Source organism: Pangasianodon hypophthalmus, chromosome 24, assembly GCF_027358585.1.
Source record: "Pangasianodon hypophthalmus isolate fPanHyp1 chromosome 24, fPanHyp1.pri, whole genome shotgun sequence".
In the NCBI taxonomy this organism is placed as follows: Eukaryota; Metazoa; Chordata; class Actinopteri; order Siluriformes; family Pangasiidae; genus Pangasianodon; species Pangasianodon hypophthalmus.
In genome coordinates, this window is record NC_069733.1 from 17,726,309 (window position 1) to 17,751,009 (window position 24,701).

General features: G+C 41.5%; 1 protein-coding gene across 2 annotated transcripts in view; it reads left to right on the forward strand.

The window, feature by feature from the left end:
• The first annotated feature begins 7,223 nt into the window (after positions 1 to 7,223).
• Positions 7,224 to 24,701, forward strand: part of sema4c (sema domain, immunoglobulin domain (Ig), transmembrane domain (TM) and short cytoplasmic domain, (semaphorin) 4C) — a 73,435-nt gene continuing 55,957 nt past the window's right edge. For both annotated transcript variants that reach the window (XM_026931290.3, XM_053228851.1), the window contains exon 1: positions 7,224 to 7,686. The gene's annotated coding sequence lies outside the window, so the exon portion shown is untranslated. The remainder of the gene's footprint in view (positions 7,687 to 24,701) is intronic.

Genomic DNA, 24,701 nt, shown 5'->3' on the forward strand with positions numbered 1-24,701 from the left:
GAAGTGCTTTATTCCTCTTACACCACAGCAATTCACCAGTTACATCTTCTTTATTCTTTTATTAAAGAACGACATATACTTTTTATCCATTTATAGTTACATTTAATGTTGTAGAACATCCTCAAGACAAGTTAGTCTTAATTTATTGCAGCGTTCACTCACCAGCCTCCTTTTTTTCTCTTTCTTGACATGGAGACTCCTTCCATAAATGTTAAATAAACATCTCCTCACACCGACAATTACACACACATTTTTTTTTAAATCTCTGTATGTGTCCCTGTGAATGAGCTGTTACAAAAAAATCGATAAAATATTAGAACGAGTGCATTAATATAAACCTGCACTACTGTCAGAGCTGCTGTTATAGAAAACTAATCAACACCTTCTGACCAATCAGAATGCAGAATTCTGCAGCACTGTGGTCGAATGTTAAGTAATGCAGTACATTACTGTATGTAAATTATGTTTTAAATGAATTTAGTGTTAATGCTCGTTCAGTGTTAGATAAGTTACCACGTAGCTTTTTTTATTTAACCTCTGAGGCTTTACATCATCCGTCTGTCGAAGTGACCTACAAATGCTCCTTCCCTCCAGACTAGCCGAGGGGTTGAGTGACTTGCTCAAGGGCACGTCGAACCCAAACAGGCTGTTCAGAGCCAGGATCAAACCCATGACCTTTTTACTTTATGACCAAATCCTGTGCCTGCTGGCAAGCCGAGACATTATTCAGCTCTAAACACGGCCCTCGCTCTCGCTTAGTCAGGACTGTCAAACTGTCATTATTTCACTTCCATCGTGACTCACGCTCTGAAACTGGACCCATCCCTGGCTAAGTGTTACGCCTGTTGCCGTAGCCCGTGGGATCTGACCTCTGACCCCTGCCATAATTGAGTCGGCACCCTACCTCTCTGTTCCGGCCTACTTTCCACATTTGTCCTGGTGTTGTGCTACATTCAGCCGTTCCTGTTCCACATGACTAATACAGCCTCGGTGATGAAGGCCTGGTGCACACACTCACACACACACACACACACACACAGAAAATCTGAGGAGAATTATTGAAATGGACACCTAAGAACAATATTTTGTGAAGGATGAATGGGATATAATTATGCATGGATTGTCACTTAGTAAAGTGAAGTGAAAGCTCGAGTTAGTCAATGAACTGGACAATGTGTTCACTCGTTTTAGCACAGACGCTATTCATCCAAGTGCACAAGGTGTACACAGAGCAATGGCCTATCTATCTATCTATCTATCTATCTACCTGTATGTCTGTCTATCTATCTATCTATCTCTGCATCCTGAACATCCTTTTTTTTTACACCTCATCAAGGCAAGCGGTCTCTGATGAATAAAATCTATCTATCTATCTATCTATCTATCTATCTATCTATCTATTCATCCTGACCATACTCCCCATTCATTACTCTATCCCAATGCCCTCTTTTCCTTTCTTCCCTCTATCCTGATGTCCTCTTTTCTTTCATCCCTCTCTCCCAATGTTCTATTATCTTTCGCCCCTCTCTTTTGATGTCCTCTTATCTTTCATCTCTCTAATGTCCTCTTATCTTTCATCCCTCTATCCTGATTTTCTCTTCAATTTCACCCCTCTATTCTGATGTTCTCTTCCATTTCACTCCTCTATCCTGATGTCCTCCTTTCTTTCATCCCTCTCTCCTGATATCATCTTCCCTTTCATCCCTCTATCCTGACGTCCTCTTCCATTACATCCCCCTGTACTGATGTCCTCTTCTCTTTCATCCCTCTATCATGATACCATCTTCCTTTTCATCCCTCTATCCTCATCATGACCATCCTCATCCCTCCATCTAGACCATCCTCTTACATCTCATCCTTCCATCCTGACACCCTCTCTCTGCCCCAGTCCTCCTTTATCGCACATCCCTCTATCCTGACTGTGTACTATATGCTCTTTATACTGTCCAAAAATCTTATGCACCCTATATTTTATTTACAGATGTTTACCTTTTCTGTGTTAGTGCTTCATATTCATTAACAGACTGGGAATTGTAGCTGCGGAGACAGGAGAAGTTCCCTAAAAACCCTCACAGGTCAGGAGCAACATCACAGGTCATTTCCTTAGAAACCTGCACCTGAACTTACGCTAAGGATGACTTAATTTCAGCCAATACACTATCTAAACTGATACTTAGAAATGTTCTTTGCATTTTATTCTTTTTGAAGCCATTTCAAATTCACACACACACACACACACACACACACGAATGCAGCAGGCTAATTAAGAAAACTGCATCTATAAATACTAGGCATTAAACTAAAAATAAAAATATAACACTTAATTAAAAAACAGATAGCCAGAGCATGGAGGCATTTTTAAAATAAACAAAAAGACAGTCACGACTATGTGAAATATGGGATTAATTAATTTATTTTTTAATTAAAAAGGATAGGAAACACTGACTGAGACAAGTTTATTAGAAGCTTCATCCAATCAGTGTTGGTTATTAAAGGAGCTCAATAAATCTTTAACAACTTCAGTAAAGCTTTATAGCAAATGGAGATAAGCGGCTTAGGTTTCTGGCTACAGAATAAAAGCGTATATGGGTAAAGTAGAGCTGTGATAGTAGATTAAAACACAAGCTCCACCTCCTTTGACCTCCTTCTTTGAGACATTCTACATGACCTGGATTAGAGAGAGCCTTCACACATCTAACGCAGCTTCTCTGGTTTGCTCAGACAATGCAGTTTTTTTGCAAACAATGGCATCAAAGCTTCTGTGTCTTCTCTAACAATGCAAGTCGTACAAGCGCTGAAAGTTCAGGTAAACAAAATCAGCTCAGACACAATCACAAAACACAAAACAAAAGGGCCTTTTTTGTGCCTTATCTTATGAAAAGCCCGTCTTCTCGACTTTTTGTTGTTGTTGTTGTTATCAGCGGTGCTCAGATCTCCCCTTTGTGATGGTCTGATTTGAGAGTAATCCCTCCATCAATGGCGGCGCAGATCTGCTGCTTCATTGGAAGAAAACCCTGTGGAGATCAATAAACCTCTCGCGCCGCTTCCAGGCACAGTGTCAGAGATTAGTATGTATTACGTGATGCCACCCCGTGACGATCCACAGTGTGATTTATGATCGCTTTTGATTTCTTCTCGTGGAAATGGTGATGTCATGGTTTTATCAGGTGCACAATTAGCAAAAAAAAAATCTATATGGTGTAAAAATGCAAATCGGGACCTTATCTTGTCGGGTAATAGAGTTGGCCATATGGCATTAGTGATTGTACATAATGATGATGTCGCTGCAGTCCACTCAGGCAGAGGAGGATTGTACTGATGTACAGTGTTTGTCGTTCAGCTGATGGGCTTGTTATTTGTATTTTATTGTTTCTTCTCCTTTGCCTGGGTGGTCCCCTGAGTCTGCAGGCCCACATCCATTATTTATTCATGTTGCACTGCAGAGTAAATCCTTCTCCAAGCGGAACGGTCAGGACCCCATACCGAGGGCTGCTCTGAGGGCTGCTCTGCCCAAATCTGAGTGGCCTCCAGGGCAGACGGCCTTTAAGTACCCGAGCCACTCAGCTATAATGAAGAATCTTCTGATTAGCACACAGAGCTTGCGCATGAATAACCGGAGAAATGATCCTGTGGGAGAATGGGTTAGTATCAAGTGTGGAGGATGAGGATGAGCCGGACTTGCTCGGGTGTTAGAGGAGTGTTTGCTTTTAGCTGCGCTTCTCAGTGTGTAATCAACTGTCTGATTGAATATGAGCTGATTTAAAGTGGTCTTAATGTTTTACAGTATGATTCTCTGGACAAACACAAAGGCCATGCCTCCTTTACTGAGACTGACAATCACAGAGACCACGCCCACCTCCTTCATTAGGACTGATGCACAGAGGCCACGCCTCCTTTACTGGAATTGACAGGAACAGGGGCCATGCCTCATCCATAAGGATTGAAGCCACACCTTCTTCCCTATGACTCCTTTACTGAGACAGACACAAAGACCTCACAGATGCCACGCCTACTTTACTAAGACTGATGCACAGAAGCCACGCCTCCTTCACAGCTCCAGTTCAGCCGTGTAAACATCTTAGCCCTGTCTGAGCTAAATTAGTGAAATATGACACAGCATTTCATCCACGATGATTATATATGATAATGAAACATAAATATATGGAACTGCACTACCATAAACATAAAAATAATAATAATAATACACTCTCATTCCAGATGAGTGGTACTGTACAGCCCACACGGGACACGATATACAGAAACACATTTCTATTCATCTGTACACAGATCTCTGAGCTCTGTGCTGTAGTGCTTCTCTCATTGACGTCTCTTTTACCGCACGTACATTTTGGACAAACTGGAGGAAGTTAATAAGACAAAAAAGCACAGCTTGTCATGTTAACATGAAGCTGCAAGCTGCATGTTTTGCTCTTATTAGCTTCAAGAGAGAGAATAAAGAGAGCCTGGTGAAGGAATGACTATGTATAGCTGCTCAGTAAGAACAGGAACTAACTTGTTTTGCAGATTATTAAATGTAACTATAAATAGATAAAATCTGCAGCATAACGCCACATCTATGCTAAAATTAGCTGACCAAGTTAGCTACCCAGTGGTAAGGTATTTGACAAATCATATAACCCATAATATCAAAAAAACTTGGACTTTATTTTCTTATCTCTTAAATAAATAAATTATCAAGCCTGCCGAAGTGCTCCTGTACTGACCATGCGTTGTTGCTGATCGCCATGGCAACATTGATTATTTATTAGTCCCTCAATGTTTACACAGCTTGCGATGCTGAATGAAGTTTATTTTCAGAGCCGACGTGTAAGAACAGCACGTTTCGCTCTCGATCAGTTGGTTAATAGGTTAATCGTGCACAGAGTTTATCTCGGGCTTTCTGTCCCTTTGTCTCAGTGAAAAGGCCTTAACGCCTTAACGATCGCGTCCAGTAATCTCCCCATTAGCACACGCCTCGCTCGTTTAATCACACTTATTACACGCAGCGCAGAGGCATCACGAGCTCGGCGTTCAGCGTAGCGTGCTGCAGTAATCCATCTGCACGCACTCACATGAAAATCTGCAGAGATTATCAAAAGAGGGGAGGAGGACGTTTCCTTCCTGAGCTCTCAGACCAAATCTGATCCAAACCCTACATCCTGTGGGTCTGTGAAGCTTTCGTACTTTTCCCTTTATCTATCATATTTGTTGGATTATCATTGATATAGTTAAAACTACTAATAATAAGAAGAAATTAAAATCAATATAATATAAAATGTTTTAGTTTTTTATTTTAAAATTATTATTATTATTATTATTATTATTATTATAATAAAATCTATTCAATTCACACAATTCACCCTTTTACCCCAAACACAGTCGATCAGAAATTTACATTTTGTTTTTAGTTTTTTACGCTAATGAAATCCTGTCTCATTCAAAATCCCTTCTACAAACAAATGTGTCCAATTTTTCATGCCTGCTTTAAATGTCTTTATTAAAACTGAAAAAATCCTTTCTAAATTTACAGTACATAACCTAAAGTATATAAAGAGAGAGAGAGATGCAGAGAGACAGAGAAAGAGAGACACACAAACTGACAGAGAGAAACACAAAGCGAGAGAGAGAGACAGCGAGACATAGAGTATGAGAGACACATAGAAATACAATCTGAGGGAGAGACACACAGAGAAAGACAGAAAGAGAGATAGAAACAGACACACACACACACACACACACACACACAGAGAGAGAGACCCAGAGATATACAGAGACAAACTGAGAGAGAGAAAGACACATAGAGAAACAGAAACTGAGAGAGACACAGAGAGAGAGACACACAGAGAAAGCGTGACTCACAGACACACACACACACACACACACACACACACAGAGACAGTCTAAGAGAAACACACATACAGAGACAGAATGAGGTAGAGAGAGAGACTGTCTAAGACACAGAGAGAGAGAGAGAGAGAGAGAGAGAGAGAGAGAGAGAGAGACCCAGAGATATACAGAGACAAATTGAGAGAGAGAAAGACACATAGAGAAACAGAAACTGAGATGGACACAGAGAGAGAGAGACACAGAGAAAGTGTGACTCACAGACACACACACACACACACAGAGACAGTCTAAGAGAAACACACATACAGAGACAGAATGAGGCAGAGAGAGAGACTGTCTAAGACACACACACAAAGAGAGAGAGAGAGAGATAATCTAAGAGACACAGAGAGAGAGAGACAGAGAGAGAGAGAGATAGAGAGAGAGACAGCACAAGACACACACACACAGAGTCTAAGAGAGACACACAGAGAGACACAGAGACACAGCACGAGAGAGACAGACTGAGAAAGACACACAGAGACAGTGCCAGACAGAGAGAGAGAGAAAGTGAGACAGTCTAAGAGACACACCCAGAGAGAGAGAGAGAGAGAGAGAGAGAGAGACAGACAGACACAGAGAGAGAGAGAGCGTGAGAGAGACACAGAGAGAGACACAGACTGAGAAAGACACACAGAGACAGTGCCAGACAGAGAGAGAGAGAAAGTGAGACAGTCTAAGAGACACACCCAGAGAGAGAGAGAGAGAGAGAGAGAGAGAGAGAGAGAGAGAGAGAGAGAGAGAGAGACACAGAGAGACAGCGCGAGAGAGAGAGAGAGAGACACAGACTGAGAAAGACACACAGAGACAGAGAAAGTGCAGTGGGACAGTGGGGGCAGTGGTAGCTCAGTGGTTAAGACATTGGACTACTGCTCAGAAGGTCATGAGTTCAATCCCCAGCTCCACCAAGCTGCCACTGCTGGGCCCCTGAGCAAGGCCCTCAACCCTCAACTGCTCAGTTGTATTAAAAAAAAAAAAAAAAGAAAATGAGATAAATGTAAGTTGCTCTGGATAAGGGCATCTACCAAATGCCATAAATGTAGACAGTGACAGAGAGAGACACAGAGAAAGAGAGACAGCATGAGAGAGACACAGACTGAGAACTGTCCTTTTTCCAATTAAAAACTTGAACGTGTCCATGTTAATAAACCCACATTAAACTGTAAAGAAGTCAAGCTCGCGCACCTCCCAAACCCCGGTTTAACCCCGGTGTCACGTGGTGTTCGGGGTGTTCACGGGGGTCCATTATGGGCGGAGACGCGTTTCCGTTTCACCGGTGCGCCGTCGCGCGCGCCTTTGTTTCTTGCTCGGTGATTTAATGTGCTGAGGCGAAGAGGAGGTGCTGCGGGGCGGGCGCTCGCGGATCAGTGTGCGCGTGTGCCTTCGCCTGTGTGTGTGTGTGTGTGTGTGTGTGTGAGTGTGTGTGCGCGTTATCCCCTCCCTCAGAGCGAGCGCGAGCCACGGAGAGCAGAGACGGAGCAGAGTAAACGGCAGTCGGTGTGAACGTGAACGGACGCTCCGCTTTTCTTCTTCTTCTTGTTGTTGTTGTTGTTGCGGAGGTCGGAGTGTGTGTGCGGTTCATTTCTTTCGTTCCGCGCGAGGATGAGGAGAACGAGCGCGTGAGTGAACTAAACCCACCGGAGCACGCGCACCCGTAACGATTACGGATCGGATCTGCTCGCGAGAGGAAACTCCAGCTTTGGATCGTGTGTGTGTGTGTGTGTGAGAGAGAGAGTGTGTGTGTGTGTGTGTGTGTGTGGATGAGACTTCGCTGTAACGAAGCTCCGGAGCGACAACACGGTGAGTTTGTGCGTCCAGCGCGAGCCTGATGCGTGTTGCGCTGTTTTGGTTTTTTTTTTTCTTGGATAAGCGCGTAAATGTGATATCAATCCTGCAACATGTTGGTCGACATTGTAGGATTTTGGGGATGAATTCTTTTTTTTATTATTTTTAAGTTGAAGTTGGGAACATCGCAGTGCGGGCTCGCGCGCATCCAAAACGCACCAGGAAAGAAAAGAAGAAAAATCGGGAACACCGGCGTTGCGCGCGCGTGCGTGCGTGCGTGCGTTATTTGGTGCGTTAGGAAATGCAAAACTGTTTAAAATGCAAGCTTTTCTTTTTATCTCTGTGTTTTCGTTGTTTGCAAAGGAGCTGCACCTCTTTATAAGACCTCACTCTATACACTGCATTAATATCAGTTATTGCTTTGTGTTTAGGTTTTATTTCTAGTCGCATTAAAAAAGAAGGTTTAGGATCATTTCCTAAAGCTGGGGTTCTTTTCCGCACGATTTTGGTATCACTGGCAACCCAAGCCAAGCGAGTTTATAGCGTTTCTGTCACTAATGAAATGTAAGGCGTGTTTCTTGTACTTTAGCACAGAGCTGTGACTGTGGTCATTTTTATTCATTCTGCTTAAACATGGGGATGTTTGATATCTCTGGCAACCTAACGCATACAGAAGGTTTCCTGTCACTCCTGTGATGTCTATAGCTTAAGATATGTTGACTGTATGCTGACTAATATTTTGGATTTTCGTTTTTGATGATGTTTGATTCCACTGGCAACCTAAAGCGTACAAAGGGTTTCATAGGTTTACAGTGTTTAATTTTGACTACTAAGCTTTGTTTCTGCTGATATTTCATACCTCTGGCAACCTAAAGCACATCAGTGGCTTCATATAGGATTCTGTCGTTGCTTACAAGTAACATGAGCCATGTTTTTATTTATAAATGATTTAAATGATTAGCCTTGACAGATGATTTTTGCATGCTTCCTAAAACTGGGTCTACCTTCTGGCTGATATTTGAAACCACTGGCAACCTAAAGCCATACAACATTTTTAATAGTTAATGTAGTTTCTAATTTCTAAGAGATTTAACAGTTCTTTTTGCATGATCTCTCCTAGATGAGATTACTTATAACTGGCAACCTGAACTATGTGGATTTCTGTCACTGAGTAGATGTGTTATAGCATTAGGAACATTTTATGTTATGTTTTCATGCTGCTTAAAATTATACAAAATGTTTAACAGTTCTGTTAATACTTCTAAAAGAGAAAATGTTTGCATGTTCTCTTCAGGGTTATATTTCATATCACTGGCAACATATCCTGCGTAGGCTTTTATCACTGGTTAAATATAGAGTAACACTTTTTTTTTTTAAAGAAATCTTTTTATTTCTAAGTGCTTGCACACAGAGATGTGAGTGATAATTTTCACATGATGCTTGTTATTGCTTCAGGCTTATATTTGATATCACTGGCAACCTAAATCAAAAAGTTTTAAAGGTTCTATTAATCTTTCTAAAAGATCTGACAAAAAGCTTTAAGAAAATGTTTGCATGGGTGATATTTCATATCACTGGCAACCTAAGTTGTGGGTTTGTATCACTGGCTAAATATAGCTTAACAGGCATTATTTAGTTTTGTTTTATTATTATTTTTAAGCGCTTTCACAGAAAGCCATGTCATTTTTACATGATGCTTAAATACTGTTGCTGCTTCTGGATGATATTTGACATCTCTGGCATCCTAAATCATACAGAAAGATTTATTATTACAGTTTTTTTTATGATTGATTAGATGTAATATAACATAGTTTTTTTTGATTTACCAAGAAAGCTTATCAGGTTTCACATGAAGCATGTTTTATATTTTAAGTGTTTTAACTAGTAATTTTGTGACACGTGATGCGTGGTTTCGGGGGATATATGATATCCCTGGCAACCTAAACCCTAAAGAGGGTTTAATATGGGGTTTGTGTCACTGGTTAGATGTATTATATGTCACTTTTTTGATTTTCTGACAAAGCTTTAAGAAGATTTTGCATCTCAGTGTCTCTTTTGGATGACATTTGACACCGCTGGCAACCCACAGCATTGAAAATGCCTGTTAAGAAGTTCATGATGAAATCATTTGTAGTAAAATAAAGTTTATGGAGGAGGAATGAATGAGAGGGATCGATTGTGCGTGTGTGCGTGTGTGCGTGTGTGTGTGTGTGTGAAGACACTAAGAGTGGAAGGAAGGTGGTGTGTTTCCTCCTCACACCGAAGTTGTATTGTCAAGAAGAGTCTATTGTTCGTAATATTTATGATTCACGCTCAAAAATCCGGCCACGTCCCAGACGGCATCGTTGTGCCTCGCTGCGGATCAGCGAGAGGTGAGTGTGTGAGTTGGAACGGAGGGCCATGAGGTCGTCCAGCGTGAAAGCTTTAAATCCAGCTGGCACGGTGCAGCTCAGCAGGGGTTCACACTCACACACACACACTCTCTCACACACACACACACACACACACACACACCCTCTCTCTCTTTCACACACACTTACTCTCTCGACCCCCGCCAGTCCAGATGTTCAGCTTGTCCATTCAGAGTCAATGTGTCTCCTGCAGCCTCGATCTTCTTATTGTCACTGCAATGGACTCGCATCCTGCCTAAGTTTCACCCACACGGGATAAAAATGACACGGGCGGAGAAACGGGCATCCAGGAAATCCGGGAATCAGCGTCCGTTTCCCACTTCCTGTCTGGATCTTTGACTCCACAAACGGGCGTCGAATTAAAAATGACGGCCTCTCTTCCCGCCCACCAAACGGCCAAACTGAGAGCTGGAGTCGGACTAAACACGCTAATTATCTCTTTATTTTAGCTTCCTTGCTGTTAAATTTGTGCTCCGTTCTTTTTCCGGAATAAGGGCGGGACTTTAATCTGAATGACACTAGGATTCTAGGTGGAATTTGACGACACTGGCAATCTAAAACGAACAAACAAAAAAAAAAATTATAGCAGCTGTAGACATTCGTTCCCTCAGCAGCCTCTCGTTTTTCCTCAGATTTTGTATCGGCTCGGCTAGGAGAGATTTAGACAAAAGAATTCATAAGAAAAGCTACTAATTTCACCGTTAAACATAGCCGTTCTTAGCCATTCAGCTTCTCCTTGATGCTAGCTCGTGAAAGAACATCGTGTATAGGAGGCCTTTTCGTTCTGGTGTGGCTCAGAAGAGAAAAAAAAAGACACACACTCCAAGTTTTTAAAAGACAATACGTTAATTTAACATGAAAGCGTTCACGCTGTTTTGTTTTCCGTGAGGTTGATCACCGATCGCTAATCCATCCGGTGTGCGTTAGCGCATGAAAGGCTGGTTTGAGCGAGTTATTGAATTACTGCGCTGGAACAGATGTTCCTCTCTCAGTTCTCATTGTGATTAGCGTCGTGTGTGTGTGTGTGTGAAAGAAAAACTGCTCAGAAGTTACGCAGCAACTGTTAGTGCAAAGTTGCTAAGTCACAAATGGTTAGCGGCTCACTAACTCTCTCTCTGTGTGTGTGTAATGTTCAGGAGCGGATAGAAATCAGCTGGTGGCTTGGTCGCTGTGTGTTACGTAACACATCTGTGTGTGTGTGTGTTTCCTCATCATCATATGGTGCGGGATTATGTTGCGCCGTCCCTGCTGCATTACGCTATCGTGCCTGCAGCTAGCCTGCCGCTCTCGACACTTCTAGCTTCATCCCTCATTAGGCCTTCTTCTTTTTTCTTCCTTCGCTTGGAGCACTGCGTTCCCTCGCTCTTTCTTTACCTCCGACAGATCTGTTCCTCTCCATTTCTCTCTCTCTTTGTCTCTCAGCTTCCCTCCGGAGTAGAAAAGAAGCATTTTAGCATCTGTATGTGAATCCAGTTTGGAGTTTTTTAACAGTTTAAAAGCCTTTTTTCATGAAACAGAAGCATGTTAATGTGCACAGAGTCCCAAGATACTAATTATTTAGCGTGCTAGCATATCGGACAGAGCGTTAAAAGCAGGAGAACGTTAGCGTAACTTGTGATTTAGCACAAAGATGATTTTTTGGGGTTTTTGTGCTGTTTAACAGAAGATCGTTAATTAGCATAATGTTAGCATACATATTATCATTAGCGTATATGAATCCAATCTGTGTGTGTTAGTATGTTTTCGATGAAGCGTTAGCGTAACTGACGTCACACTGCCTCATTCAGCAGTCGTTTAGCAAACCTTATTGTGTTAGCATATCTGAAGAAACATGTTAGCGTGTTAGTACACAGAAGTGTTTTAGCATTTCTACTTATCCGAGTTCAGATTGGATTTAGGATGAGAGTGTTTTAATGTATTTCTGTTAATCGTACAATAGAAGAATGTTAGCATGTCTGAAGAAGCGTTAGCATTTCTGAGGAAGCGTGTTAGCGTGTCAGTGTATCTGGCTCTTTTTTTTTATTTAAGACTTGAATAAAAGAGGAGGAGGATGATGATCATGAGGAGGAGGAGGATGAGGATGATGAGGAGGAGGAGGAGGATGATGATGAGGAGGAGGAGGATGATGATGATCAGTGGTAGTGACTGGGTGAAGGAGATGTGAAGAGTGAGATAATCAGACAGCGCTGAGCCGAGAGACATGCAAAGGATGATGATGATGGTGATGAGGATGATGATGATAATGATCAGTTGTAGTGACTGAGTGAAGCTGAGAGACATGCGGAGGAGGAGGATGATGATGAGAAGGAGGAGGATGATGATGAGGATGATGATGATGATGAGGAGGATGATGATGATGATGATGAGGAGGAGGATGATGATGATGAGGATGATGATGAGGAGGAGGATGATGATGATGATCAGTGGTAGTGACTGGGTGAAGGAGATGTGAAGAGTGAGATAATCAGACAGCGCTGAGCCGAGAGACATGCAGAGGATGATGATGATGGTGATGAGGATGATGAGGATGATGATGATGATGATGATCAGTTGTAGTGACTGAGTGAAGCTGAGAGACATGCGGAGGAGGAGGAGGATGATGATGATGATGATGATGATGATGATCAGTGGTGTATTCATGGTGCAGGCTGAAGTCCTCACTCAGCACGAGCTGACCTTCACTGCACTCAACACACTGGCAGCCTTCCAACTCTCTCTCTCTCTCTCTCTCTCTCATTCGCTACTTCTGCCTGTCTGTCTCCCTTTCTTTCATGATTTATCTCTCTATTCATTCAGTCTCTCCGTCTGTCTCTTTCTTTCTCTTTCTAATTCTACCTGTCTGTCTCTCTCTCTCTCTCATTCTGTCTTTATCTCTCTAACTCTACCCATTTGTCTCTCTCTCATTCTGTCTCTCTCTCTTTCATTGTGTCTCTAACTTTACCTCTCTGTTTCATTCTCTTTCATTCTGTCTCCATCTCTCTGTGTCCCTGCCTGTCTGTTTCTCTTTTTGTTTTATCTGTCTCCCTCTTTCTCTTTCATTCTGTCTTTGTCTCTCTCTACCTATTTGTCTCTTTCTTCCATTCTCCCTCTCTCTATCTCTGTCACTGCCTGTCTGTCTCTCTCACACTCTGCCTCATTGTCTTGTCTCTCGTTCTACCTTTCATATCTCTTTCTTTGTCTCTGTCTCACTCTCTCACTCTTCACTCTCTCCATCTCTCCTTCACACTCTGTCTCTTTTGTTATCTCTTGTATGCTTTCTTTCTTTCTCTCTCTTTTCAGTTCAGCACAGATCAAGTCAAGGCTTTTTCAGCGTGACTAACAAAAGTACTTTTGCCGATCCTCGTATTTACAGAGTGGAAATAAAGAAAGAAAAAGAAAAAAAGAAACACTACCACTAATAAAAATTCATTTCTTTTTGTCCTTCTCTCTCATCCTTTTTTTTTTTTTTTTTTTTTTTTTTGTCTTTGTCACGGTTTCTCTCCATCAGCAAGCGGGTGGATGGATCAGGGGAAGCTCTGTGGCTGGAACCTGTGTGATGTTTAGATAAGGGATGGGGGAAGTGTTTTAAAAGTAAATAAAGGCTATAGTGTGAGTGTGTGTGTGTGTGTGAGTGTGTGTGTGGATCAAGAGGCAGGACCGGGCTCATTTAACCCTCCCCCAGTGGTGCATATGCACATGTGGCAGAATGTGGCGCCAGTGTGTGTGTGTGTGTGTGTGTGTGTGTGTGTGTGTGTGTGTGTGTGTGTGCGTGCGTGTGCACAGCTGCGAGCCAGAGGTGAACAGACGCATCAACACATATCTGTGAAAGTGTGACAGCACTGTTCCTTCCGTTAGCTTGCACGCACACGTGAAGCCTCTCACACACACACACACACACGCACACACACACACACTGAGCTCTTCAGTATCTTATCCGTCTGCCGATACAGGACCCGTAGCTGTCCGTATCACACTCGAGATCCTCTTAATCGCTGCTTTTTCAGCATGAGCTGTAAACGCATTTAATTAGCATATTAAAAACTAGATAATGTCAGGACTTTGTGATGATTAGGGCATCATTTTTACCCTCACATTCAAACGAGTGTGTTTGGGGGTGTGGCCTGCTTTTTTCTGACGTTCCAATAAGAAATGGTTTTAACCAAAATGTATACACTCTACTATGTGTGATCTATCTATATGATCATGTGCTTTCACACAGACACACACACACACACACACACACACACAGTGTTTGGTGCATTTGAATGGAGCCCTGGTGTGTTCTCCGGCACAGCAATCACTCCGAATTGACTCCGAATCTGAGTTGATTGCAGGAAGTCTGTTGCAGTGAGAAAGTGATTTGACTCTGAATTGACTCTGAATCAAATCTGAACCAACTGCAGGAAGTGAACCAAACATTCTGTGTATTTGGGCTGCAGCATTTTTGTTGATGCTAAACTGAGCCAAAGGACAGAGCTGTAGTGCTGCAGAAATGCTGTGTGTTCTGGAGATTTGGAAATGACAAAAAAAACAAAAAAAAACAAAAAACAAATAAACACTGGATTCAATACACGAAGCATTTTGTACTGGTTGTTTTTATAATTATCTAATCATTTTACAAAAAAAAAGGACTTACTATAAATGTCCAGCCGTCTCCAGCTGGAGTTTCTTACATATTTATAAGCGAGAAGACGATAAAATCCACTTGACTTGACCTTCAGAATTGATTGACAGGCGCACTACATGGAAATATCAGTTCTAGGTATCGAGTGCTAGCGTTTGATGTAGAGCGCCATGCTGAGGTTTGGATTACCGACTCGGCGGACCGATCTCGCTGTGTGTTGGCTTGCGTGTGGAGCTGTGTGTGTGTGTTTGCATCGGCCCTTGCTTATTGATGATGAATTCCGGGGCTAAAACGTTGGCAGTGTGTGCGTCTGCTTTAATCAGCCATCTGCTCTGTCAGCCCGAGGCTGTGCTAATAAGCATTTCTCTCCAAAGCAGTGCATGTGGTTCGTATGTGTTTGTATATATACGAGTGTGTGTGTGTGTGATTTTGTTTACCGGAGTGTACATGCAGAGCTCGTTTTGTTGAATTGAGGTCGTCTTTTTGATTGGATCTGTTTCACGGCTGCAGGTAAAAAAAGCTGGATTGCATTAAACTTCCAGTGTAGTCTGGAGACGCGTGTTTACAGAAAGGCGCTTGTTTTCTCGATCTGAGTTTGTGCCTTATTTCTTCATCTTTCCAGCGAGCAAGCGAGTGAGCGAGTTAACTGGCTTATGTTTAGTTACCAAAATAATATCTTACGGATATTTTATTGAACAGCTAATTTTATTTTTTACTTTATTTTTTAAAGTTTTAATAACTCCTAGAAAGCTAAATAACTATTTGGTTGTTTATGTTTAGCTACTTCAGTTGCAGTTACCTAGCTAGCTATTTTTAGTATCTTATCTTCAAGCTAGCTATTTATTTATTTTATTTATTTTTGTGCTCAATTTACCTTGCACTTATATAAAAGTATGTAACATAAAACTATATTTTATGCAGTTATCTTCAATCTATCTCTATTTAGTACAGGTATGTTCAAGCTAGCTATACTTAGTACAAGTATCTTCAAGCTAACTATATTTAGTACAGGTATGTTCAAGGTAGCTATATTTAGTACCTTATCACATGTTGCTATTTGCTAGTCATACTTATATTTAGCTAACATACCCCAACAGCAATCCTTCATTATAAAGTTAGCCAACTAGCTATATTTAGTACCTTATCGTATTTTGTTATTAGCTAGTTATCCTTATGTTTAGCTAATATACTTCAGTAGCAGCCCCTCACTATAGTGCTAGCCAGCTAGCTATATTTAGTCTCTTATTTTAAGCTAGCTGTATTTAGTACTGTTATCTTCAAGCTAGCTATATTTAGTATCTTATCTACAAGCTAGCAGTATTTAGTATCTTATGTTCAACCCAGCTATATTTAGTACCTTATCTCTTATCGCTATTTACTAGTCATTCTTATGTTTAGCTAACATACACCAATAGCAGCCCCTCATTATAACGCTAGCTAGATGCCTACATTTAACACTGTATTTTATGCCACTCTTAGCTAGTTAGCTTTCTGTTTAGCCTCACTGTAATGCTAGTTAGATCGTTCAGCCGTGACCAAACAGTACACATTTTTGGGCAGCCATTTTAAAATTTCTGAGGACCGTCATTTTGGGAAAGATTTCCTCCTCGATCATTTTCAGTAACATAATAGTATTTTCTTAACACAATCTTTTAATGATTTCATAGATTTATTGCCAACTTTATTGCCCAGTTCCCATGACAACCAGTCTCTCTGCTAAACCATATGCTATCATGCTAAAGAATATGTCAATATAGTTACGCAACTGTTTGCTAGACAGCAAACATGAGCTAGCTAATCACTGTGGCTAACAATTTAGCTAGCAAGGCTCTTATACTGATGGAGTAAAGGCAAAGGGACAGAGAAAATGAGACGGAAGTGTTCAGAACATCAACATTTACCTCAGATGTGTCGATAAATGACTATGAAATGGCTGACTGACAGCGTATGACTTAAATTACACTGTGATTGTACACTTGGCATAAACAGGTGTGGATTCTGGTATTGAGAAATTTCACCACTGAGTCATGTAAGGAAATTTCAACATCTAAAATTTCTTGTGGAAACTTGTCGAACACACAGTGAAAGTTCATTTCCATGGAACGTAGCAAGTGTGTGTGTGTGTTTTTGTTTGTTTGTGTGTGAGACACTTTTTTTACTGATGATATCACATCACTCCTCCCAAAATATTTAATAGAAGAGAAAATTATAGAAACAGAAAAAGGCTTTTGGACAGAAACTGCTCTGTCTCTGTCTCTGTCTCTCTCTCTCTCTCTCTCTCTCTCTCTGTTTCTATCCATCTCTTTACCAACCTCTCTTGCCCTTTTCCTCTCTTTCTCTCTCTTTCTCTCTAACTTTCTCTCTCTCTTTCTCTGTCTCAGGTTTTTTACAAAGTCCTGCCAGCATTGTAGATTTAATCCTCATGGATTTGGGAAAAGGGAAAATAACTGAAATCCACAGAGACCTTGGATTTTCATCTCATTGAGTGCCAAATCATCAAACTGTCCCTGGCAGATCCTCCATGTTTCTTTTCGAATAAAAAACACTACGACTCTTTTACACTAAAACAGCACTGAGAAACTTCATCACTGAGATTAGCTGTATGGTAACAACCCGCTAATTAATGTAATGTAGGGCTAGCTGGAGACATTTATGTTAGCTAGCTACCTAGCTTTTAGTTTCTGGATGTTTTTATACACAACTAGGTGGCGCTGCAAGCAGGCTCGATCGCAAGTAAACATCTTTTAATATAAATTTCTTTAGCTAACCTTTCCAGTTTGTTAATTAGTTTGCTAACATTTGCAAGTCACCTTACTTGACACAGAATTACAAATATAAATTGGCCAAACCTTTCCAGTTTGCTAGTTAGCTTGCTAATATTTGCTAGTAATGATAGTTCATGCTGAAGCAAAAATGTTGGTTGTAATGTGGCTAATCTTTCTCCGCTAGTAATTAAGTCATCATTAAGGATGTAACATAGCTAGCTAGCATGTGAGTATTTCTTTGTTTTGCTTTATTTATGGTGAAACATTTTCTTTTTTAATGTATATACGGTATATGTAGCATTTTGACGAGCGCTAGGTGTGCTGTGAGTGTTGTGTGGTAACTAGCTAGCTAACTCAGTTACCTCAGTCTACATGACTTCACTACCCGTAGGCCTTTTTATATTTTGCTGGAATAATGAATTTATTTTGTTGTAAATGGTGCTGTGAATGTTAGACGAATGCTAGCACTGCTTAGCGTCACTGTAACTATGGCAGCTAGTCATGAGGAATACAGGAAGAGGAGAGAGGCAGGGCAGCAAGCCCTGAACTCTGTGTTCTAGAGAAAGTGTAAAAAAAACAAACACTAAAAAATTCCCACGAAGCAGCTGTAACATCCCGTAAGAGACTGGGGCAATTTTGTGGACGAAGGTTGCCAGATAGTGAAACATATTTTAGCCCACGGTTCCCGAACGCCTCTGGAGGTCAAGCTTGTTTAATTTTACTGTTCTTCCCTCGAATGATTTCTCTGAGGTCGAAAAGAGTGTGTAGTCATGTAGTGGGAGCAAACCGCTTGGACTTTCCAGGGAGTGTGTATGTGTGTGTGTGTGTGTGTGTGTGTGTGTGTGTGTGTGTGGCAGGGGGAGGGGCTTATCCGTTTTTCCCCTTGAGTCCATGGTTTGTTTTAATGGCCGCCTTTTTTGGTATTGTTGTGCTCTTTTAAAGAACGGCTTCCCGTGTGGCTATGCGGCTAACGGGAGGAAAGGTTGGAAACACACACACACACACATACACACACTCACACACACACAGAGTGAGAGAGAGAGCCAAAAACACACACCCTAAAAGTGCATGTCCTTCAGGGCACTAGAAGGAGGAAGAAAGTAAGAAAGGGGGATGGTGGGAGGGGGCGCACTTCTTTCGAGAATACACTAATGCCCCTCGTCTTGTCCACAAACCACCCCCATACACCGTCCCCCACCCCCCACCCCCACCCAAAAAAAAAAATCCACCCACAATTACGGACCACAAGTGGGCGGAGCTTAATTCTATCCTCAGGCGTTTCCTGTTGCTTTAGCTGATCTTCCAGATGCAGGAACAGCAGGGAGACACACTGGCAGGACTGTTATATATGTGTGTGTGTGTGTGTGTGTGTGTGTTCATGCCCCTTCCCTACCCATGACCTTTGACCTGTACACCTCCTGCTGAGTCACTCACACACTGCCACAGTAGGTCTTTCAGAAAGAAGGAAAAATAGAGAAAGAAAAGTGTTGACATACAGGACTTTCTCTTGTGTGTGTGTGTGTGTGTCTGGAAGCTGCCAAAGGGGAGTAAAGGGAAAAGTGTCAGAAAAACAGTGTGTGACAGGGAGAGAAAGAAAGGAGGGAACAAATAAATTGTCAGAAATGGGGACATACAGAGAAAAAAACACAGACAGTAAAAGGTAGAGAGACATAGAGGAAGAGAGAAAATGAGTGAGTGAGAGGGGACGAAATAGGTAAAAAGAGATGGAAGGATAGGAAAAGAGGGAGAGAGAGAAGGAGAGGAAGAAAAACGGGATGAGGGATAGAGGTAGAGAGACACAGGAAAAGACAAGGTAAGAGAGGGAGAGGAATTAAACGAGAGAGACAGACAGACATGATGAGAAAAACAGATAGAAACACAGAGAAAGACAGAATGAGGAAGAGAGGAAGAAAGGGATATAGAGACTGAAAAAAAGGAGAGGTGGAGTGTTCAGAAGAGAGACAGAGAAATAGCTGGAGAGATAAATAAGAAGTGGATGAGAGATAGTGAGACACAGAGAGAGAGAGAGAGAGAGAGAGAGAGAAGAGTGACATCAAGAGAAAGTAAAGTGGAAAGAAATAAAGAACGGATGAGAAAGGTACAGAGAGAGAGGGCAGAAGAAGCAGAGAGAGAAGGAGAAGAAAAAAGATGTGATAAAAGGTAGAGAGGCATAGAGAAGGACAGAGAGAAACAGATGGCAAGAGAGGGAAAGGAAAGAGAAAGTGTAAGGATGAGAGAGGTACAGAGAGGGAGAGAGATGGAAAAGAAAGGGGGAAAAGAAGGGGTAGAAGAAGAAGAATTACAGAGTAACGGTAGAGGCGTAGAAAAGGACAGAGAAACAGAAGGAGAGAGAACGAAAGAAATATAAAGGGAAAGGAAAGAAGGATGAATAAATGAAAACGAGATGAAGGATGAGAATAGTACAGAGAGAGAGAGAGAGAGAGAGAGAGAGAGAGAGAGAGGGATGGGGCGAGAGAGCACGTTTAAACTCTGGAGCGGTAATCCAGGATAAAACCACCAGCGATCAAAACATGCCATCAGTCTCTCTCTCTCTCTCTCTCTCTCTCTCTCCCTCCTCCTTTCTTTCTCGGCATAATAGAGTCGTCTCTCTGTGAAACAGAGCCTCTCCACGTGCTGCCTGAACTCTCTCTCTCTCTCCTTCTCTCTCTCTCTCTCTTGCGCTCTCACTGTCTCTGTCTATCTCTCTCTCTTTCTTCCTCTCTCTCTCGCTCTCTCTGTCTCTCTCTCTCGCTTTCTCCCTCTCTCTCTCTCCTTCTCCCTCTCTCTCTGTCTCTCTCTCGTTCTCTCAGTCTCTCTCCCTCTCTCTCGCTCTCTCTCTCTCTCTCTTTCTCTCTCCACGTTGGCAGTGTCCATATGGAACAGTTTATCTAGGAGCTGCAGTTTTTGTGCCCATTAAAGCGAGTTGCTTTAGGAAAGAAAGAGACACTTGGAGCAGAAAGGGAAAAAAAATCCTCCACGTTATGAAAACCTCTTTATTATGATCGAGCAGAGCCACGGCAGCTCGGCCGACACTCAACCTCTCACTCTGTGTGTGTGTGTGAGTGTGTGTGTGTGTGTGTGTGTGGTTCACTCACAGATGTTCTTGATTTAGAGCAGCACACGTGGATTGAGTAGATAAACAAACCGTTGAGACTTACGCACTGTACTTCTGCTTTACTACCGCTAAGCGTTATTTTTGAACGGTTATAGCGTTAAAGACGTAAACATCGTTTCAAACATAAAAAATCACTTAATAAACATTTCCTAATGCGTATGTTTAAGACGTATAGATTCTTAAAGCTCCTGTCAACTTATTCCCGTGATTAGCTTCTTAGTATTAGCTGCAATTTGAGAGATTTTTTTAAATTTCCTTTTCCCTACCACTTTCCTCAGAAGGGTTTGAAGTGGGCGGAGCTATATTTGGGAATCAGTGACATCAGCAAACCTCGCGTATAAATCAGAATTAGCAGCTAACCTTGGTGTCGAAGCTGGAGCTGGTTCAGGAAACATGCTAACCATTTTTTTTTTTAACAAAGTTGCTTCCGTTTGTGCTAATATGTTATCAAACATTGAAGGATTTTTGAGATTTAGTGCTTTAATAACGTCAAATCTGACAAAAAAATTACACAAAAGACATCAGATAGTTGATGTAACTGTGTTTAGTTTGTAACGTTATCACCACAAATGTATTTTTTGCAGTGTAGCACCTATTATTTTGTTGCAAGGGCAAGTAAAATGACTGTTAGCTACGTCCTCAGACCGCTAACTCTCCGTACTGCTCATTTTTAACTGCCGTCTAATGTTTGTGGCTTATTTTAAAAGCTGGTTGACATAACCCGAAAGTTGTTGTTTACAGACCGAAAAAATGAGAGAAAGGTTACAGAGTAGAGCCAGCGAAGAACTGCGAAGTGGTCAACTGTGACTAAAACAATTAGCAGAAGTGTTAGCATCAACACGATTATTGCTGTTACTTCGCTGGTTCCTTCAGCAGTGCTGTGGGAAAAGCAGGCATGCTAATAAACACACATCAGCTGAAATGAAGTGTGTGTGTGTGTGTGTGTCAGTGGGGTGTTGGGGGAGGGGTGGAGAAGTCTGTGTGAGAGAGAGAGAAAGAGAGAGAGAGAGAGATCACCTCAGTACCTCAAGATAAAGAAGAAAATCAATAAATCACATTAGCATAGAAAGAGACAGAGCGGAGGAGAGCTAATGGATGTGTAGAAGTGTGTGTGTGTGTATGTGTGTGTGTGTGTGTGTATGTATGTATGTGGCGTCCCCCACCCCCAGCCGAGGGAGCTTTTATTTTATTAATAACTGTACCAATACAATAGTGTGTGTATGTGTGTGTATGTGTGTGTGTGTGTTTCTTTTGTTCAAACAGGATGCACCTTATATTGAAGTATGGCAATGGCTGTAGTTGGTTTCTTTTAGTGTGTGTGTGTGTGTGTGTGTGTGTGTGTGTGTGTGTGTGTCTAAGAAGGTCTAAACCCAATCTCCCTCTCTCTCTCTCTCTCTCTCTCTCTCTCTCTCTTCATCCCACTTTTTCTTTTTCGTTCTTCTTTCTCTCACCTGCTTCCCTCTTTTTTGTCTCTCTACCTTTCTCTGTCTTCTCTCTCTCATTTTTCATCATTTTCCTCCCCAATCTCTTTATCCCCTCATCTTTCTCTCCATCTCTCTTTTTCCCTATTTTTTTCTATATTTTGTCTTTCTTTCCCTCTTTTCCATCTGTCTTCACACTCTCTCTCTCTCTCTCTCTCTCTCTCATCCTTCCATTCTTTCTTCTATCTCTTTGCCTCCTCTGTCTTCTTTTATTCTCTCCTTTATATCTAACTTTCTTTTTTTCTTTGCATTCCTCTTTTCTCATCATCTCGGTTTATTTGTCCCTTCTTCTTTCGCACCTCTTCTCCAGTCCGGATGGAGAGAAAGTTCTGAGAGACTTCGTGCTGTCTGGAAAGACGATGGTGGAGAGAGCTGCTAAACACATTAGGAGAGAGAGAGAGATAGATGGTGTGAAAAGGAGAGGGAAAAAACAGATCTCAGCTCTTCTGTTTTCTGTCTTTTCTGTTTAGAGTGTGTGTGTGTGTGTGTGTGTGTGTGTGTGTGTGTGTGTGTATGAGAGAGACAAGCTGTAACTCAATATTAACCTTTCTCAATATGGCGGCTCCTCACAGAAGCTCAATTAGCATTTGATGCTAAGTATAATTAGATTATAATTATAGTAATTCGAATCCTTTTCTTATGTATCAACACATCTGAGGTAAATGTTGATATGAATGACAGTTTTATATCATTTCCACCTTCACTGTGCATTTGGTAGTTCATATAAAAGATTTATAACAGGTCCATGATAGCTAGCTAAATCGTTAGTCTAATTTCCAGTCAGAGAACAGCGAGGAGGCTTTTAATTGTCCATTTGTATGAACTATAATGTTTGTGATAGCTCAGAATCATAATGTTAATGTTTCTCAATATGGAGCTTTGAAACCCAGATTAGCGGTTGATGCTAAGTCTAATCACATTGTAATTATAGCTAGTCTTTAGTATAGTATAGCTAGTATAGTCTTTTTTCAGTAATTAACCAACAAATCTGAGTGAAATGTTGATATAGATGACATTTCTGTCTCACTTCAACAGTCACTCTGTTTTTATATTGTCTGAAAAAAAGACTTATCAGCTATAGGATAGCTAGCAAACTCGCTTCCAGGTTAAGGTTCTGGCAGCCATATTGTCCAGTTGCCTAGCAACAGTGTTCTCTTGAGCTTAACCATTTGAATCAAGCAACAGCACAACACTACTGTACAATATGTCAGAATAATCTTATTGTTTGACAGCTGCAGGTTCTGTACTGTGTGTGTATGTGTGTGTGTGTGTGTGTGTGTGTGTGTGTGTGTGTGTGTGTGTGTGTGTGTGTTCTGACACACCCAAATAAACTGAATAAACTGATACGTGTGATGCGTTGAATCAGAACAGGAAACACACACACACAGCTGTGCAGGGTGTTGAGAGCCGCTGGGATAACAGATGTGTGTGTTATCGTAATACTGAAAACATGTTACATGGAGTTTAATGGTATTGAATATTGACCGTGATGTTGATGGGTGTGTGTGTGTGTGTGTGTGTGTGTGTGTGTGTGTGTTTACCGTGGGAAAGCCTGCAGTGTTCTTGTCTGTTAGTCGCACTGTTAGTCAGCCAATTGCAAACTTGACTACGACATCACCACAACAGTTTACATTTTGCTAGCTTGCTAGCAAAGTAGCTTCTTTTAATTACATAATATAAACAGTATAACTAACATTAGCGCTCTAGCTAGCAATCTTTGCTACTGCTTTTAATTATATAATAAAAACAGGATAACTAATGTTAAATATCTGGTCAGGAAACTTGTCTACTGCTCATAATTATATAATAAACGTAGTATAACTGATGCTAGCTATCTGACAAGCGAACTTTGCTACTGCTTTTAATTATAAAATAAAAACAGTATAACTAACACTAGCTATCTGGCTAGCTACTACTTAATCTTAATGTTAGCTAAACTAACTAGCTAACCGGTTTAGTTACCTGTGTTGTTACCCAATGTTGCATTTAGTTTGCTAGCTAACCTGGCTAATCTTGTTAACTTATTGTATTGTGTATTATAGTGAGAATTATTTATGTTGAGCAGGACATTGTGTCGAAGACCACACACACGCACACACGCGCACACACACTCCGTCGAACTTGTACTTCAGTCCTCGTACCATCTCTTTACATCATGGATCAGCCTTGCAGAAGGAAACAGGGACAATGTGTCCTTACAAACCCCTACACATGCACGCACACACACACACACACATACACACACACACACACACACACACACACACTCTCTCTAGTGGAAAGCGGGTCACACAGCTTGCTGAGCTGGCCTGCCTGATGTTATTGTTGTTATTAATAAGGATGACATCATCTCATGCTGGCGCACACACACATACACACACACACTCCTACTTTCCAGGGCATTTTCATAATTCACCTTACTCTCATTATTTCTCACACACACACATACACTCTCACTCTCTCTCTCTCTCTCTCTCTCTCTCTCTCTCTCATGTCTGCACTTTGTCACGGTCTGGCTCTCACACACAGTAGCAGGTGTCCTTTCGGATTCTCTCTGTCCCTGTGTGTGTGTGTGTGTGTGTGTGTGTGTGTGTGTGTGTGCGCGCGTGTGTACGGTGACGTAGTGGTTTGGAGAGCATCGTCTCAGCTGAGTTC